The sequence below is a fragment of the Typopeltis vanoorti genome, chromosome 15, assembly GCF_054136105.1.
Source record: "Typopeltis vanoorti isolate ZY-2024b chromosome 15, IOZ_Tvanoo_1.0, whole genome shotgun sequence".
In the NCBI taxonomy this organism is placed as follows: Eukaryota; Metazoa; Arthropoda; class Arachnida; order Uropygi; family Thelyphonidae; genus Typopeltis; species Typopeltis vanoorti.
The window spans coordinates 38,376,505-38,392,768 of NC_143563.1; the positions used below are offsets into that span (position 1 = coordinate 38,376,505).

Sequence of the window (16,264 nt, forward strand, 5' to 3'; positions counted from 1 at the left end):
GCCTCCCACGGCGTTTTCCTGCTCTAGTAGCATCATCATCATCATTCCATCTACAAATGACATAAGCAGTGGTAGATTTTGGTATACTGAGACAATTAGCAATGTGACGGACACCATTGATTTGACACCCAACGACCATCCGACGTTGAAAGTGGCATCTTGACATCAAATGCACTGCAATACATGCAACACTTTTCATCTTTTAATACCACGATTACGCAGACACTCCCTGAATATTTGTTGTCGTGAGATCAGAAATTTGCATGCCACTTAAGGTGTCCACTTTTGTCAATATAGTGTGTCAATACAGAGGATTTATTATGTGTACATACATAATAAATCCTCTGCGTTTATTCCAGAAAGAAAATAGGCTTCGCTGCTTATACTTTACTGGAGCGTAAGGGGCTCTTCATTAGTCTTCGCTGATAGTCAGCCCAAACTATCGATGAATCAAGGGTTTTTTACTTTAGTATACTTCCAACCCACCCTAGAGTCGGTAGCCTAATCATGGTAGGTGGAACTCTTACATATTACAATAACTATCGTATCTTGTGAACAACACGTACAAGCCCTCCAGACAGTTTCCCTAATCAATCGGTAACGATTAATTCGTTTTCATTTGGAAAAGTAGGTTCGCTCGAATGAGGATGAAATAGGTACGCTCCTGCGGTGGTGGTAGATTTTTTTGCGTTCCACAAAACAAGTAAACTAGCTATAGAACAAACGCACATTGACTTCATATTTTTACCATTATTCTTTCATGATACCTTTGTGGAGTATTAGGACTCATCTCGATACCGTTCTACACTTCGCTACCGAATGTAAACACTACTCATTACTCTTCCTGCACACTACTATCTATTCTCTAGTACACACATTATACAGCGATTTTGCATTTGAATATGGATTTATTCACACTCCATTAAAATGTCCATGTAGAGATTATTTCGTTACGACAAGAATAGAACCAATATATATTTCAATTGAATGACATGTGTCTTTTTTCCCCCGTTCCAACTGCACTGTGGAGGCACCTCATTACATGAGTTGACACGACGTAATACCAACGAAACTAAATCTAGGATAGCCAGTCTCGTACCATAGTGGTAGAGTTTTCCCCCATAAACCACACGTCTCGTCAAAGTATATAGTGCCAAGGGAGTTTTTAATACACTGGCCTGATTACTTCATTTATTTCGACTGTAATTCAAAACAGTTCGAGCCATCGGGTAGCTGCCTGTTCTATGCTGGTAAAGTAAGTCTGGTATAGGCATCTGAATCAGATGCCTATACCAGAACCCTTGAATGTTTGAACATGCTTTATGCTTTGTTTACAAAGCATGTTCAAACATTCTATTCATCGCTCATATGAGATTTGACCATGGGACTCAGGAAAGTCAAACATATGAACAGCATATAATATAAATGCATTGATTGCACGGAATGGACAACGCTTTAGGAGGTTACAAGAAAAAAACATTGCCAGCTCTTACCAAGGAAATTATTATTATGAAAGGAGAGTCAAAGAATCAACAGAAGTGATTTCTCCTGCATCCTGAACAGAAATCTAGAACTGACATTCAGTGATATTTTTTGGCAGAACAACCTACAGTTGATAGGGATGTTTGTAAATGTCTTTAGGTGGGAGAAGAATTTGTTTCCAGCATGAGACCGCAGCTCCCTTGCTAATGTGTGATGTATACTATAAATGTGTTTGAATTCCAATATCAATTGAAAATCTAAAATATATATATTAATTATGATAAAGGAAATGCCAATAAAATAATTCTTTGTCCATATCCTAAAATTGAACTTTTCATTCTCCCCTATAAATCGTATACGTATGAAATACAAAGTAGGTATAATTTACTCAGAATAACTATTAGAATACTTTTTAAATAAGAACGATAAAAGATCGCTATGCATTTTCTGCTGAAGGGCGGCGCCCTGCTCAAGAGAGGGGCGTCTGGATTCTTCGAGCCGCCCCTGGCTAGATGCTCTACTCCGGATTGATTTTCAGATACGAAGTATGTTGGAGATATTTTAGAGGATTATATAGTTAACTTCAGTGCGAAATGCTGACCTATTTCTTCCTTTGTGTGGTAAATATTTATTCTAAGTATGTCCAGTCAATACTTCCTAGTGAACTTTGATTATCAGGCTCGTTTCCATGTTCTTTGTGTTAATCGGCAATTGTAATTTTTTAAAATTTATTTTCGTATAAACCAGCAATAGAAAAATTTCGTAAACTCCCATTTCTATGAAAAGAATAAAGAAAAGTAATAATTTATCAATCGTAAAACTGCACTTATTTGTTATAGAACATTTATGCACGGTAAAAGACATGCGGGAAGTCTCGATGTGTCGCATATTCGTGGCATTAAATTTGCCTGCCCTACCCTGTAAATTTAATAACAGCAATACAGCATTTGCCTGTTGAATTCAATACGGCGAAACGCTTATTTGAAAGCTAATTCAAAAATATAAGATTTTAGAAGGCGTGGTTCCAGTTTTACCAAAAGTACATTATATATAAGTGATATGAAACTTAAGTTTTTTGTATATATTAGCGCTGCGTAAGAGTGTGTGGTATAAATGCAGCTGTGCATGAGAAAATCAGTAGGCAGTTATGAAAGTTAATTTATGATGATTTTGTTTCCGTCGTTTTACGTAGTAAACATTCGCCTTAAAAATTATCATAAGAGGAAAAGTATTGTTTAATTGCGTTAAATCTCGGGAGTTAATATAACAAGCCATATCAGAGTAGTAATAATAAAACCTTGAGCTGGAGAATTTCAGAAAAATTCCCCTCGATGATTCTGGACTTCAGAAATTAATAAAAGTTTGTTCTTGAGGTTGTCAGATGTTACATATGTATCCACACAAAATAAAGCATTTTTACTGTTTCAAACTGAATTTAGGTTAAAAGTTCAATTTTATCATATTTTCATTAAAAAAAAAGCCTGTTATAAGGGGCCCTAAGTCCTTATAGGATAGCAGCACCATAAACTTCACAATTACCAAATTTTTGCTTTCTGTCCAGTAGGACAAACCAGCTTGACATTTTTAGGTTGCTATATATATAGAGAGAGAGAGAGAGAGCGAGAGGAAGTTTTTTCCACTTGGTTAGACTATAATAAATTTAATTTAATCCTTTATCCAAGTGTAAGCAAACACAGTTTGCACCTGAAGTATCTTCAGGACTGAGGCAACTCATGGCAAAGGTGGTCTAAGCTCTCATCACTTGTCTTAATATCTCCCATAATGCAAAGCACATCTTCTTGTGGACATGTATAATGCTATGCATTAAGGGAAAGGCCACTACCCAAACTGGTTTCGACCTTTATCGAGGTCTCGTCAGTGGGAGCCAGACCCAGAGGTGGTGGTGGTACTAAGGTGGAAAGAAGTAATGGAGAAGTCATATTTACCTATATGAGTTGCCAAAAGGTGTATCACCTTATTATTAAATTACTCTGGATTTAGAGAAAGATGTTGGAGGTTTTTTCCGCTTGGTTAGAATATAATAAATTTCGTTTAATCCTTTATCCAAGTGTAAGCAAACAAAGTTTGTACCTGAAGTATCTCTCTCTGTCTATATATATGTGTGTGTGTGTCAACCACCAGGCTGTGGGTTTAAATCCTGCTGTAGGCATTAAGATTGTAATTATCTTTAGGTGATAAGTGCATTGTGTTGCATGGTGTGAGATTGCTCTCTGCTTAATGGAGATCTGCAGCAGGTGGCAAAAAATTTCACATTTAGTATCTAGAGCAGGCCAGACTATGTGAAAAAAAAAAAAAAAAATAATAATAATAAATAAAAATAGAAATATGATAAAAGATAATTAGCTCATCCACAGTTCTTATGTAGTGTAGGTTCACTTCCTTTTGTGGCTGGGAGAGATAAAAAATGCATAAAAATAATAAAGGTCAGCAGTCCTAGTTACATCGGCCTTGTTGGCTGAGGTTACGTGAGAGATGAATTTCATCGCCCGTCAGATCACTGCCTTGCTTACTGGAGGCCTGAGGTGGAATGAAATAAGGTTTGGTCTCTAGGAAATATTTTCTGGATTATGTAAACACACACACATATATATATATAATAAAAATAATAATTTAAAGAAATTCAAAGCCCATTAAACCTATAGTACTAATGGGTTTACAACCTTTTATGGGTGGTGGGTATACATAAAAAATGACTTAGCCAACACCCATAACAATTATGTAATTTGATAAAGTCAATTTGAAGCATGCATTATATATATTTGGGACAAATTTTGCAGTATGGGTCATGTCTTTTTCACCAGGAAACTATCACAAATATAACAAAACATCCAAACTGTTTAGTAGTACAATTATTATTATTTCCAGCATTTCTGATCTCCTGATAGGTGATCAAACTTTTTACAGACCATAGTGCATATCATATCTTGTCTTTGGCATATTTATGATCAGTCATACACTCATTGTCCACTCTTGCAATGCATTCCATTCATCTATCATTTGCCTTGCATAAAAAATCCATTCACTTTCTTACTCCCATGAGCTTTATACATCTTCTTGGGATATGCTCTCTCCCACTGCTTATTACTATGCAATAATTTCCCTATATTATTTTTATGTGTTCTGTCTTCAACCTGCATATCTCAATCATATCACATTTCTTTTGCATTATATTTGCTAAGCTTTGAAGAGCATGTTCCCTCCGTCAGCCTTTGTACTCGAGTCCCAAAACAGTTTTATGACTCACCACTGGACTTTACGTAATGTTTCCTTATCACAAATAAATCCAGGTCATCGGATGTGGCCCTGATCAGCATCTTATATTCTAATACTATTGTCTTCTAATCCCTACTTGTCTGCATACTTTTCATTAGCAGCAGTTTGCAACTTTTTTGACCTTTAGCACTGTCTCCTAACTTGGATTCACTAAATACTTGCGGATTCTTTACCTTATCTAGCTCCTATGCTGCCAATACAATAAATTTCATCCATTTCCTCTGACCAGAGTGCAAGTTGCAACTTATAGAAACCCTCTTTAGCAAAACCACATTTAAGCTCTCTGCCATTGTTCTCTCCAATTTAGCATCACTGTGATCAAATAACTAACTATTTCTTCTTAAACCTTGAACTATATCATCTAGAAATTAAACAACAATAGTCTAGATCTCTGTTCAAGTAGTCAATACTAGATCTTAATATGGCAGAATGAAAGTGAAGGACAAGTGATCATCCCTGGAAGTTGCATAAGGAAACAATGAGTAAGAGGGTCACAAATAAGTTTTTTACATGGAGGTTGGTAGGAGAATGGAATGCACTATCTGAGAGGATGGTCAGGATACAGACATTGAATGTGTTTAAGGAATATCATCATAGAGCTTGTATTTTCTAAGGCAGACCTCCCAGATGAGTCTTAGAACTCCATGGAGACCTGGAATAATAATAGTATTATTATTTTATCATTAGAAGTTAACATAAATGATCCAACAAATTGTGTTATAGATGTGCAATTTTATGATGAAAAAGACAGGTGGGAGAATTTTTCACCATGCAGGTAATGCATACTTTCAGATGAAAATTAAGGATGAAAATAAACTTTGTCACATATGTTGAACATTTTAGGAAGTGGATTCAAGGAAACAAAGTTTCATTCTTTTGCTATTCTGACAGTGGAGTAGAAACCAAGTAGTCTCAGTGCTTTTTCCTCTTTCCCAGATGACAGTGTGTGTGTGTGTGAATGCATCTTATAAAAATATGGTGAAGGTTTGCAGTTTATAAATTGGTTGATAGGTAGAAAAAAAAAAAGAAATATGAAAGAAACATGTAATTTTTTATTTTTATCATTATCTTCATGGAATCAAGAGACACCTTGTGGAAGGTTCCTGTCTCTCTCTCACACAGCTCATCATACCATGACGTCAAAGCATTCACTGTCACTGCACTCGCCACACTTTCAGGCAGTGCATTCCAACCATTCTCCACATCCAAAAAACCTACATCTCACCTCTTTGTTCACACTCCTCTTACACGGCTTCCAGGGATGGCCTCCTGCCAGTCTATAAAAATCTCATCCATATTAAACTACTAATTATCCCTTACTAACTTATGTCTCAATCATGTATCATTTCCTCAAGGCTCTGCAGTTTGCATTCCCTGAATTAGTTCATATACTCAACATTCTGAAGACTCAAAACCATTTAGTCAATCATCTCTGAACTCTCTCCAACATCTTTTCATCCTTTTGAAAAGCAGGCAATCAAATCTGTGCACGCTAACCCATATGTGGTCTGATCTAAGCTTTATACAATCGAATCATAACATTTTTCTTCTACATGTGAATGTTCTCCACATCATTGCCATGATCCACCATACTACTCTCACAATTTTAGTAAAATGTCCCTGAAATTTCAGGTCCCTCACCACCACCAACCTCAGAGTTATCAATGGGATTTTATAGGATAGATGCATAAAGTTTTTCGATACGTGATAGGAAGAAAGAAAGAGAGGTTGAGAATAAGGAGTCATCGAAAGTTGTGGAATGTGGGTTAGTGAAGATATGAAAACTAGTTTTTTTTTTTTTTTTTTTTTTTTATTTTATTTTTTTTTTTTTAGAGAGTGGTAAATAAGTGGAATTTGTTACCTGGCAAGGCCATCATACACACTAGGCAACTACAGTAATATCTAGGAGTAGCAGGTTTAGAGGGCGGCAAAAACTACCAAAATTTTATCTCGACCATAAAACCACTGTTTCTTTATTTATTTATTTTGATTAATTTTATACATTTTCTTGAATTTATGAGCAGCAGTATAGTACTTGCCTAAGGGAAGGATATGCCCTAACAACAGTCACGGTTATTGGAGACAGTTGTGTAGGAAGAATGTGCTTTTGTCATGGAATGATTTTCAAGAGAGGTATGATAGGCATCCTGTGATGAGTCATGGAACTCTGTGGAGATATGTGGATAATAATAATATTTGCTTAGCCAACAGGCCTTTCATGTTAGACACATTAGAGAGAACATAGTTCATCTCTTATCATGAATAACACTCCCCCACCATGTTTACCCTCCCTATCCTGTCAAAATATGCTATACCCTTTGATTTCTATCCCTGTTAGAACATCCTCCTCAGTTAAATAAGTTTTACTGCCAACAACCTTTGGAGAGATCAAGTCAATCAGTGCCACAAACTCATTCCCTTTATTCCTAATGCTCCTAACATTTGTATATAGAAAAACCAATGCATGCATTTCCAGTATTTATATAGCCATTATTGCTCTCCCCCATACTCCACCTAGCTTTGTAATATAGTGTACATTATCTCGTTTCTCAAGGCACTATCCACACGAGGCCATACCTGCAGCTTCCCACCTGTGTAATTCTAGTTTCCCTGTCTCAACACACTCACTTTCCCAGTAAATAACAGTCTCTCCAATTCCTGTGCCCTTCTGCATTCAAATGTAATCCATCTCTTGCATACAACTCTGCTCTATCCTCAAACCTACTCCATGCATCCTCATGTTCCAGACCTCTTTTCCTATACATTCTTGCTATCATCTCATTCATTATCATTGCTGTTCCCCTCAACTCATTATTATTATACTGGAGTAACATGCTCGCTATCTTTCCTCAGACACATTTCTGCTGTAGTGTCTCTAATGTTAACCTTGAATCTTGCTCTACACCAGTGTTTCCCAAATTTTTCCTACAACGGAACACTTCACAAATCCTGAAATTTTAATGGAACACCTTGGTTAGAGTCGAGTATCATCGGTCTCGTATTCAATGTGTAGCTAAGCACACACTATCACCCATTGCAAAAATGCGACAGCTCACACTACAGGTGTGCCAGGCCGCATCACCTCGCATTGACCTTGCTTGTGACCGCACGTTTCCTAGAATGGATACCTCCATACTTCACTTGCGCTCGGAGGTGGCAGTCAAGGCCAGCACAAGCTAGCCTTAATAGCACAATCCACATGCAAAGTGAGAAGCGCCTGATTTTCAAACATGTTTGAACTTGTCACAGCATTTAAAATCATTCCAGGCTCATATTAATTTTGATAATATTTCATGGAACACTTATTCACTTTCCGCAGAACACAGTTTGGGAAACCCTGCTCTTCACGATTCATGCTACCTCTCGGATCATTTTTCCGAACCATTACTATCATCTCCTCCACCCTCTTCACTTTTCTTTTTCTGTGTATTTTTCTCTCATGTCTCATTTTTTCTCTGTATTCTCTCAGAGCACAAGCTGAGTTACTTGGCAGGAAATTTTGATTAACTGTCTTTTTTTCCTTGACTGCCTCTTCTTTAACTTCCTAAGTCCACATGGAGTTTTGATTTTTCAATCCTTTCAGAGAACCTTGCCACATGCCTCTGGCTGAATCAGTCACTGTTTTCTTCAGGGTTAGTCACTGACTCTCCAAGGTTTGGTTCTTGTTTTCAAATTCTTTCATTTTTTGTTGAATGATGTTTGTGCCTTTGAGTCTACAGTTCACCTCCAAAGGCTACTCAAATTGGATTCATTTTAAAAAACTTTCTTATGCGCTTTTCCTTTCAGTATGAAATTCAATTGTGTCCTGCTCAAAACTAAATGGTAAACATTTCCAATTTCAAATCCTATGTATATTCTTGTGTTCTGAACCAGCATGAAAATGATATCACTATCAGTAATATTATTATTATTATTATTATTATTCAGGCCTCCAAGGAGTCAAAAGACTCATCGAGGGAGGTCCTTCCTAAGACATAAAGTCTGTCAAGACTCATCGAGGGGAGGTCCCCCCCTGAGAAACACAAAGTCTATCATACCACTCTTTAAACTCACTGACCGTTCTCGCTCCCACCACTCCATCAGGCAATGCATTCCACAGCTCAACCACCCTCCACACAAAGAAACCACTCCTTACCCTCTTGCTCACAGTTTCCTTTCGTAACTTCCAGGGATGGCCTCTTGTCATCACTCCTTCCCGCTGTTCAACCAAGCGAAATAACTCCCCAGTGTCAATCCTGTAACCACCTCTCAACAGTTTAAAAGTCTCAATCATATCACCTCTCCTTCTTCTATCCACCAAACTCTGCAGTCCACATTCTCTCAGCCGATCCTCATAACTATCCTTGTACAGTCCTGAAACCATCTTTGTCATCCGTCTTTGTATCCTTTCCACAGTTAATTTATCCCCTTCAAATCCTGGGGACCAAATCTGAGAACAATAGTCCAAGTGTGGTCTGATCAGAGACTTATACAACGGAATGATAACCCTCTTATCTCTGCAGGTCAGTGTCCTTCTCATAATAACATAGGCAATGAAACTGTTGTTTCTTGCATTTTCTCTCCATGTGAATCTATGTATATCTTTATGTTGAAACATGGTGTTAGTAATGACTAACTAGTCCATGTTCTGAACGGGAATCTAGCAAGCACTTTCCATTATTACTAGCTTTAATGTTTTCTCCAAATTTTCCCAAAAGCATTTCTATATGTATGATATTGCTTTGCTACTCTGCTGTTTAGATCTCCATCAAAAGCTCAAGACCAAAAACTCAACTTTCTAGGAGGCCCTGCTTGCCTGCAAGAGATTAACTAATTCTGAAACTGATCAAAAGCATAAAAGAAGTTCTCTACTTGGCAACTAGTATTGAACTTATAGTGGTATTTCTTTAGGTGGCTAGTGAAGAAATATTTATCAGCAACAATAACACGTTGCATACCTTAAGTGAAAAAAGAAGAAACACATTTTGTTGTAAAATAAATAACTAATGAAATCAAATAGCAGGAAAGCAATTGCATGAGGAATATAGTTTTTTTCTTGTATTCCAGTTTTGCTTTTTATATATATATATATATATATATATATATATATTAAATCAGGAAAGCGACTAGTGTAGTAGACAGAAGAGAGGCAAATGCCCTTTGTTTTGTTGCAAAGGGAGACTGGACACCTCGTGATAAGCTGATATAAGTATACAGCATATGTATGAGTTTGGATATCAGGTTAGTGAACTGGTTTTGAGATTGGATGTCTAATAGCTATCAGAGAATTCTGTATAACAGAGCAATATCTAGAGCAGCGTTTCCCAAACTTTTCTTATGACGGAACACTTCACAAATCCTGAAATTTTAACGGAACATCTTGGTTAGAGTCGAGTATCATTGGTTTCGTATTCAGTGTATAGCTAAGCGCACACTATCACTGAAGCAGGCTGTATCGCATCACAAAAATGCGACAGCACACACTACAGGCATACCGGGCCTGAGTGCATTGCATTGACCTTGCTTGTGACAGCACATTTCCTAGAATAGATACCTCTGTACTTCACTTGCGCTCGGAGGTGTTGACAACTGCAGGCAGTTGAGTCAAGGTCAGCTCGCCCTGGCCTTAATAGCACAATCCAAATGCAAAGTGAGGAGTGCCTGATTTTCAAACATGTTTGAACTTGTCGCAGCATCTAAAACCATTCCAGCTCATATTAATTTTGATAATTTTTCACGGAACACTTATTCACTTTCCGAGGAACACAGTTTGGGAAACTCTGATCTAGAGGAAGGCCATCAATGGAGTTACACAGGGCTCAGCACTGTGACATTTATTGTTTAACTTTTATGCAGATGACATTGTTACTAGATTACAAGGAGATATTCAGTTTTGCAGATGATATGAAACTGGTAAGGGTTATTACTAATAGTGCTGAATGTTGTAATCATTTACGAAGATTTGAATAAGCTGGACAGGTTAATGGAGTATTGTCATTTAAATACCACTAAATGGAAGTTCTTGAAATTTGAGATCTGTCAATCCGTCAAAATCTGAATACTCTATTGATGAAACTACTAGAAGAACTAGAAAAGACGAGGGATCTTTGGGTCATGGCCAATAGAAATTTGAAGTTTAGGGGATATACATGCAAATGTGATAACTCAGAGGACTGCTGTAATACTTATAAAGCTCTGATCAGACCATATCTGGATTGCTGTGCTCAGATCTGGTCAGTGGGATGTGATGGGGATAAATTATCATTGAAGAGGTTACAGAGGCAGATAATAAAAATGAATGAGTACTGTACAATGTTAGTTATGAGGATAAACTGAGGCATGCAAATTGCAGACTTTGGTGCAGGGTTTCTCAAATTGTGTTCCGTAGAACACTGATGTTCTGTGGATAGTGAATAAGTGTTCTATGAAAAATCATCGAAATTAATATGAGCCTGGAATGGTTTGAAATGCTGCGACAAGTTCAAACATGTTTGAAAATCAGGCGCTCCTCATTTTGCATGTGGATTATGCTATTAAGGCCAGCGTGTGCTGGCCTTGACTCAGCCACCCGTGGTTGTCAACACCTCCGAGCTCAAGTGAAGTACGGAGGTATCTATTCTAGGAAACATGCGGTCGCAAGCAAGGTCAATGCGATGCGATACAGCCTGCTTTGGCAATAGCATGCACTTAGTTTTACACTGAATAAGAGACCAATGATACTCGACTCTAACCAAGGTGTTCCATTAAAATTTCAGTATTTGTGAAGTGTTCCGTCGTAGGAAACATTTGGGAAATGATGCTTTAGTGGATAGTAGATGGAGAGGGTATGGCAGCATGAGTGAGACATTTAAACTGTTGAGGAGTATTACAGGAAGGACAGTAGGATAATATTTCATATGGTTAAACAAGAGTCATCCCTGGAAGTTGTGAATGGAAGTGATGAGTAAGAGTATTAGAAGTAACTTTTTTTTTGCTTGGGGTGTGGTATGATAGACTGTATGTTGTCTAAGATTGGCCTCCCATGATGAATCTTGTGACTCTGTGGATGTCCTGAATAATAATATAATGTGGAAAGATGCAGTAATAAATAGCAATATTTGAAATTCTGTCCTAGTTATTTCTTCTGGTCACTTAGACTTATGAAACTCATGAACTTCTTGATATAGAGATATATAAAGAACATGAATGATGTTAATTCATGAGGATTTGAAAGTTCTCGGTTTGCTTCTTGAAAAGTACCACATTTTTTGTGAATGGGACAGCAGAGCCCATCATCAGAATGGGATTAAACAAATGAAAAGGAAAAAAGACCAAGAAGAGAAATTTTCACGAGATCTCAAAAAGTTCAGTGGTTTCAAATAAAAATACTCTTACCATGTTACACATGTAAAGGGGAATATGATGCATTTGTTAAGGCACTGTGTACAGACCTATTAACCTGGTTTAGAAATGAAGGAGTTTTGAAAACAACCCACAGAAGAGTAATTAAAGATGGTTTTAGGTTGCTGTAATTAATATTGGATATGAGAACAGATAAGCCTAAGCTACACAGGCTTATCTGTTCTCATATCCAATATTTGTGCCGCTTGCATCCTCTACACTAGGCTGCCCAAAGATAGACTTATAATTCAAGTCTAGTCACCAAGTGGAGGAACTTTTTCTAAGCCTTTCTTTGACCAGTTCCTGAGTTAGTCAATCTCTGGCACAGGCAAGCAAGTTTTTTCATCCCGTAAACTAAAGAAAATCGACTGTAGAACCTGCCTTCTTTTTTCAGACAGTAGCACATCCTGTTAGGATTAGGTACCAAGAGATGGCAGCACTTGTTTGCCAGTCTCTTCATCTGTGGCTGCTTATAATTAGTGATAGTCATGGGCAGGTATCTTTGATTGGCTATCAGTGGAAATTGAACTGTACATTCAGTCTCCAAAAGCTAGATAGAGTTATAAGGGAATAAAAGGCAGTAGCTTATTATTATTATTTTTTTTTTTTATGAGAACAGATTGAAAGAATGCTATTTATAAGTCAAGTGGGTAGAAAGCTTGATGATATGAATAAAACATAAACATCAGTGAGAGATTTCTAGCAAATTAATGCAGAAGAGATGCTTTGTAAAACTGGAGGAAGATGGCAGACAGAACAAGAGGCTATCCATAGAAACTGTATATGAAGGATGGGAGTAAAGGAATGAAGAGCAGGTTTTTTCCCTGCTCACCAAAACTCATGGAAAGTGGCAGCTAAGCATAATGCATTATCAGTGTGTGTGTGTGTGTGTGTGTGTATATATATACACTAGTGGCCAAAATTGTGGAAACCTTTTGGAAAAAGTGTATTTGAGGTTTGATGTCATTGATGCCATTTCCGTGCCCAATCGCTCAATTTATTCAAGTCTTCCTGTAAGGCCACAACATCTTCACTACTCTTCATGGTTTGTCCCAACTTCGCGTCATCTGCAAACAATTCAATATCTCCATCTAAATCTTCACTAATATCATTAATATACAAGTTAAACAGTAATGGCCCTAAAACAGACCCCTGAGGCACTCCACTAGTGACTTTCCTTTTCCTGGATATCGCTCCCCCATTCACAACTTGTTGATACCTATCAGATAGCCAGTGTCCAATCCAATGCACTAGTCTAATATCCAACCCCATATGCTCTAGTTTGACCGTCAACTTATCATGAGGTAACTCTATCAAAAGCCTTTGCGAAATCCAAGTATATTACTGTGTATCCTTCTCCTCTGTCCAAGGAAGCAGTCACTTCATTGTAATAAATAAGTAGATTACTAAAACATGAGCTTCCTTTAGCAAATTGTTGTCAACCCAAGTCTGGATCCTAGTTCTTACAAGCTTCTCCAACAACTTAACCACAACACCTGACACCACAGATAGGCCTATAGTTTGATGCTTGAGTTCAATCGCCTCCTTTATCAAGTGGCACAATCTTGCCCTCCTTCCACTCCTTAGGAACTTGACTGAGTGCAAGACTCGTATTAAAAAAATATGTCAAGGCAGGTGTCAATTCCCAATGATGTGCTAGGGGGACAGAAAAAATCCCCCTAGTTTACTCAACTCCCCATACATCTCTTGCTCACTTACAGTCAGTCTCTCCTCCCCATCATCAACTGTTCTCTATCTCTCCATGAAGTCACATTCACAAGATTGAAAGACCTTTATGAACTGCTCATTAAGTATCTCCACCACACATTCTGCAACAGCTGTCTTTATACCATTTTCTCCAATCAGTGTCATCCTTCCATAATCATTCTTTCTTTTGCTGGCTACATATCGAAAGAACTCCTTAGGATTCTTTTTGGCATCATTTGCTAACTGCTGTTCATACGTCTCTTTAGCTACCCTCACCAACCAAGTCACCCTCCTTGCCTGGTCTTTGTAGACCTCATGGAATTGGTTATTTCCACTTCTCTTATGCTACCTCCACAGTGCCCTTTTTCTCTGTATTGCATGCTTAATCTCTTTATTCATCCATCTCACACCTACCTTATTTAACCTTCTCACCCTTGGAATACATTTAGACATTGCATCTACTAGATAGTTTTTGAAAATCCCCCAAGATGCATTGATCTCTTTTCCAGCTAACTCATTCCATGCTACACCTGCAAGCTGTCTCCTGACATAATCACCCCCCCCCCTTGTAGTTCCACATATACCCTTTTCTCACAGAGGTCCTCACATTGCAGGCAACCACCCAGGTAATCACCTCATGGTCACTCTCACCAATTGGTGGATGATTTGACACCTCATTTATAATTACATCCTCTGATGAGATGACCAAATCCAAGACCTTCAATCCTCGTGTGCCCTCTGTTACATACTGTCTGAGGTAGTTATCCCTCAAAAACTCAAGAAACTCATTTTCTTTACTGCCAGTTGCTATCTCATTATTCCAGTCTATATTGCCATAGTTAAAATCGTCCATTATGATCACCCTTTTTTTATTTGCTTGGGTAATTTGATTATACATTTCATTATCATCACCACCATCCACATTACCTGGTCTATAACAACATTCAACCAAGTATTTGATTCCATTCACCTCTATCTCACACCATACTGCCTCAAAACCACTGACACTATTTCCCTTTTGCATCTCTACTTTGTATGAACATAACTCTTTCTCTATCATTAATAGCACTCCCTCCCTTTTTACCCCTTCTGCCCTCACGAAACACATCATACCCTTCCATCTCTATTCCTGTCAGGATGTCGTCCTCTTTCAACCACGTCTCACTTATTCCGACAACTTTGGATGAACAGATGCAATTAGTGCAACCATTTCATCTGCCTTGTTTCTTATACTTTTAGCATTTGTATACAAACACAACAGCTCATTTTCGGATCTACAGCTAGTTCCACTGATACCACTCACTCGATGCGATCTCTCCATGATCGACTGGGGCCATTTCCCTTTCTGTCCATTCCTTCTAGAATCCTCCCCAATTCCAACTGTTTCCTCTCGATCCCAGGTCATCCCATTCCTTTCCTGTCTACACATGCTCTCACCTCCTCTTGGAGCATCCACCCTTTTCACGCTGTGTACTCCTGTCCACCCTGAGCCTCCCTGTTTCGCTGCTCCTCTTGCACACACACACCCTTTCTCTCATTTTTTATACTCATACCACTCACTTCCCCATTCATAACCACCTCTTCAATCTCTCCTGTCTTACTCTCCTGCTCTTCCACATCACTTCCTGCTTAATCTGGTTCATTCTCTCTACTCACTTCTCTACCTTCCAGCAGCAGCAGTCTCTCCAAGTGACTCGCACCATAACCACTCAAATGCAGTCCAGCGCTCCCATACAGTTCACTTTGTCCTTCAAACTCATTCCACACATTCACAAACCATATTCCCATCTCCTCATACTGTCGTAAGAACATAGAAACCAAAGTAAGGACTTTGGTAAGAACATAGAAAATAAATATCAAGAAGGTGGCAAGATATTCAGGAGATTGTTGAAGAAGCTCAAAATTAAGGAAAGAGTACTGTAAAATTCTCGTAGAAAGGCTAGTTATACATAATTATTAATTGACTTAAGGAATTCACAACATACAATAGTATAACCCCCCCCCACCCCAGAATTGAAAAAATATTGAAACCAGTAAACCACAACCCTTCACCCCCTTCACAACAAGGATTACTCTAAATCCATCACCTTTCCCTACATCCGAGGTACCTCAGAAAAAATTACAAAAAAATTAAGAAAACATGACTTAACCTCTTGTTACAGACCATGCAGAAAATTGACATCTCTTATCCACTCCACTAAAGACCAACCACTTCCCCTAGACCTATCTGGTGTATACCAGGTCCCTTGCAGCTGTAAGCTGTCCTACTTTGGCCAAACAGGCAGGACAACGAATATCAGAATTTTAGAACACAAGGACTACATCTGTTTTCACCAGTATAGCTACTCTAGTCTTGCAGACCATGCTCTGGATATACGCCACAGAATACGGTGGAAGAAACCACAATAATACACCGTAGCAA

At 38.1% G+C, this 16,264-nt stretch overlaps 1 protein-coding gene across 2 annotated transcripts in view; it reads left to right on the forward strand.

The window, feature by feature from the left end:
- The first annotated feature begins 1,983 nt into the window (after positions 1-1,983).
- The window catches only part of LOC150098645 (uncharacterized), a 32,115-nt gene continuing 17,834 nt past the window's right edge, over positions 1,984-16,264 (forward strand). Inside the window, exon 1 of one of the 2 annotated variants that reach the window (XM_090405073.1) lies at positions 1,984-2,027. The gene's annotated coding sequence lies outside the window, so the exon portion shown is untranslated. The other variant, XM_090405074.1, reaches the window with a different exon arrangement.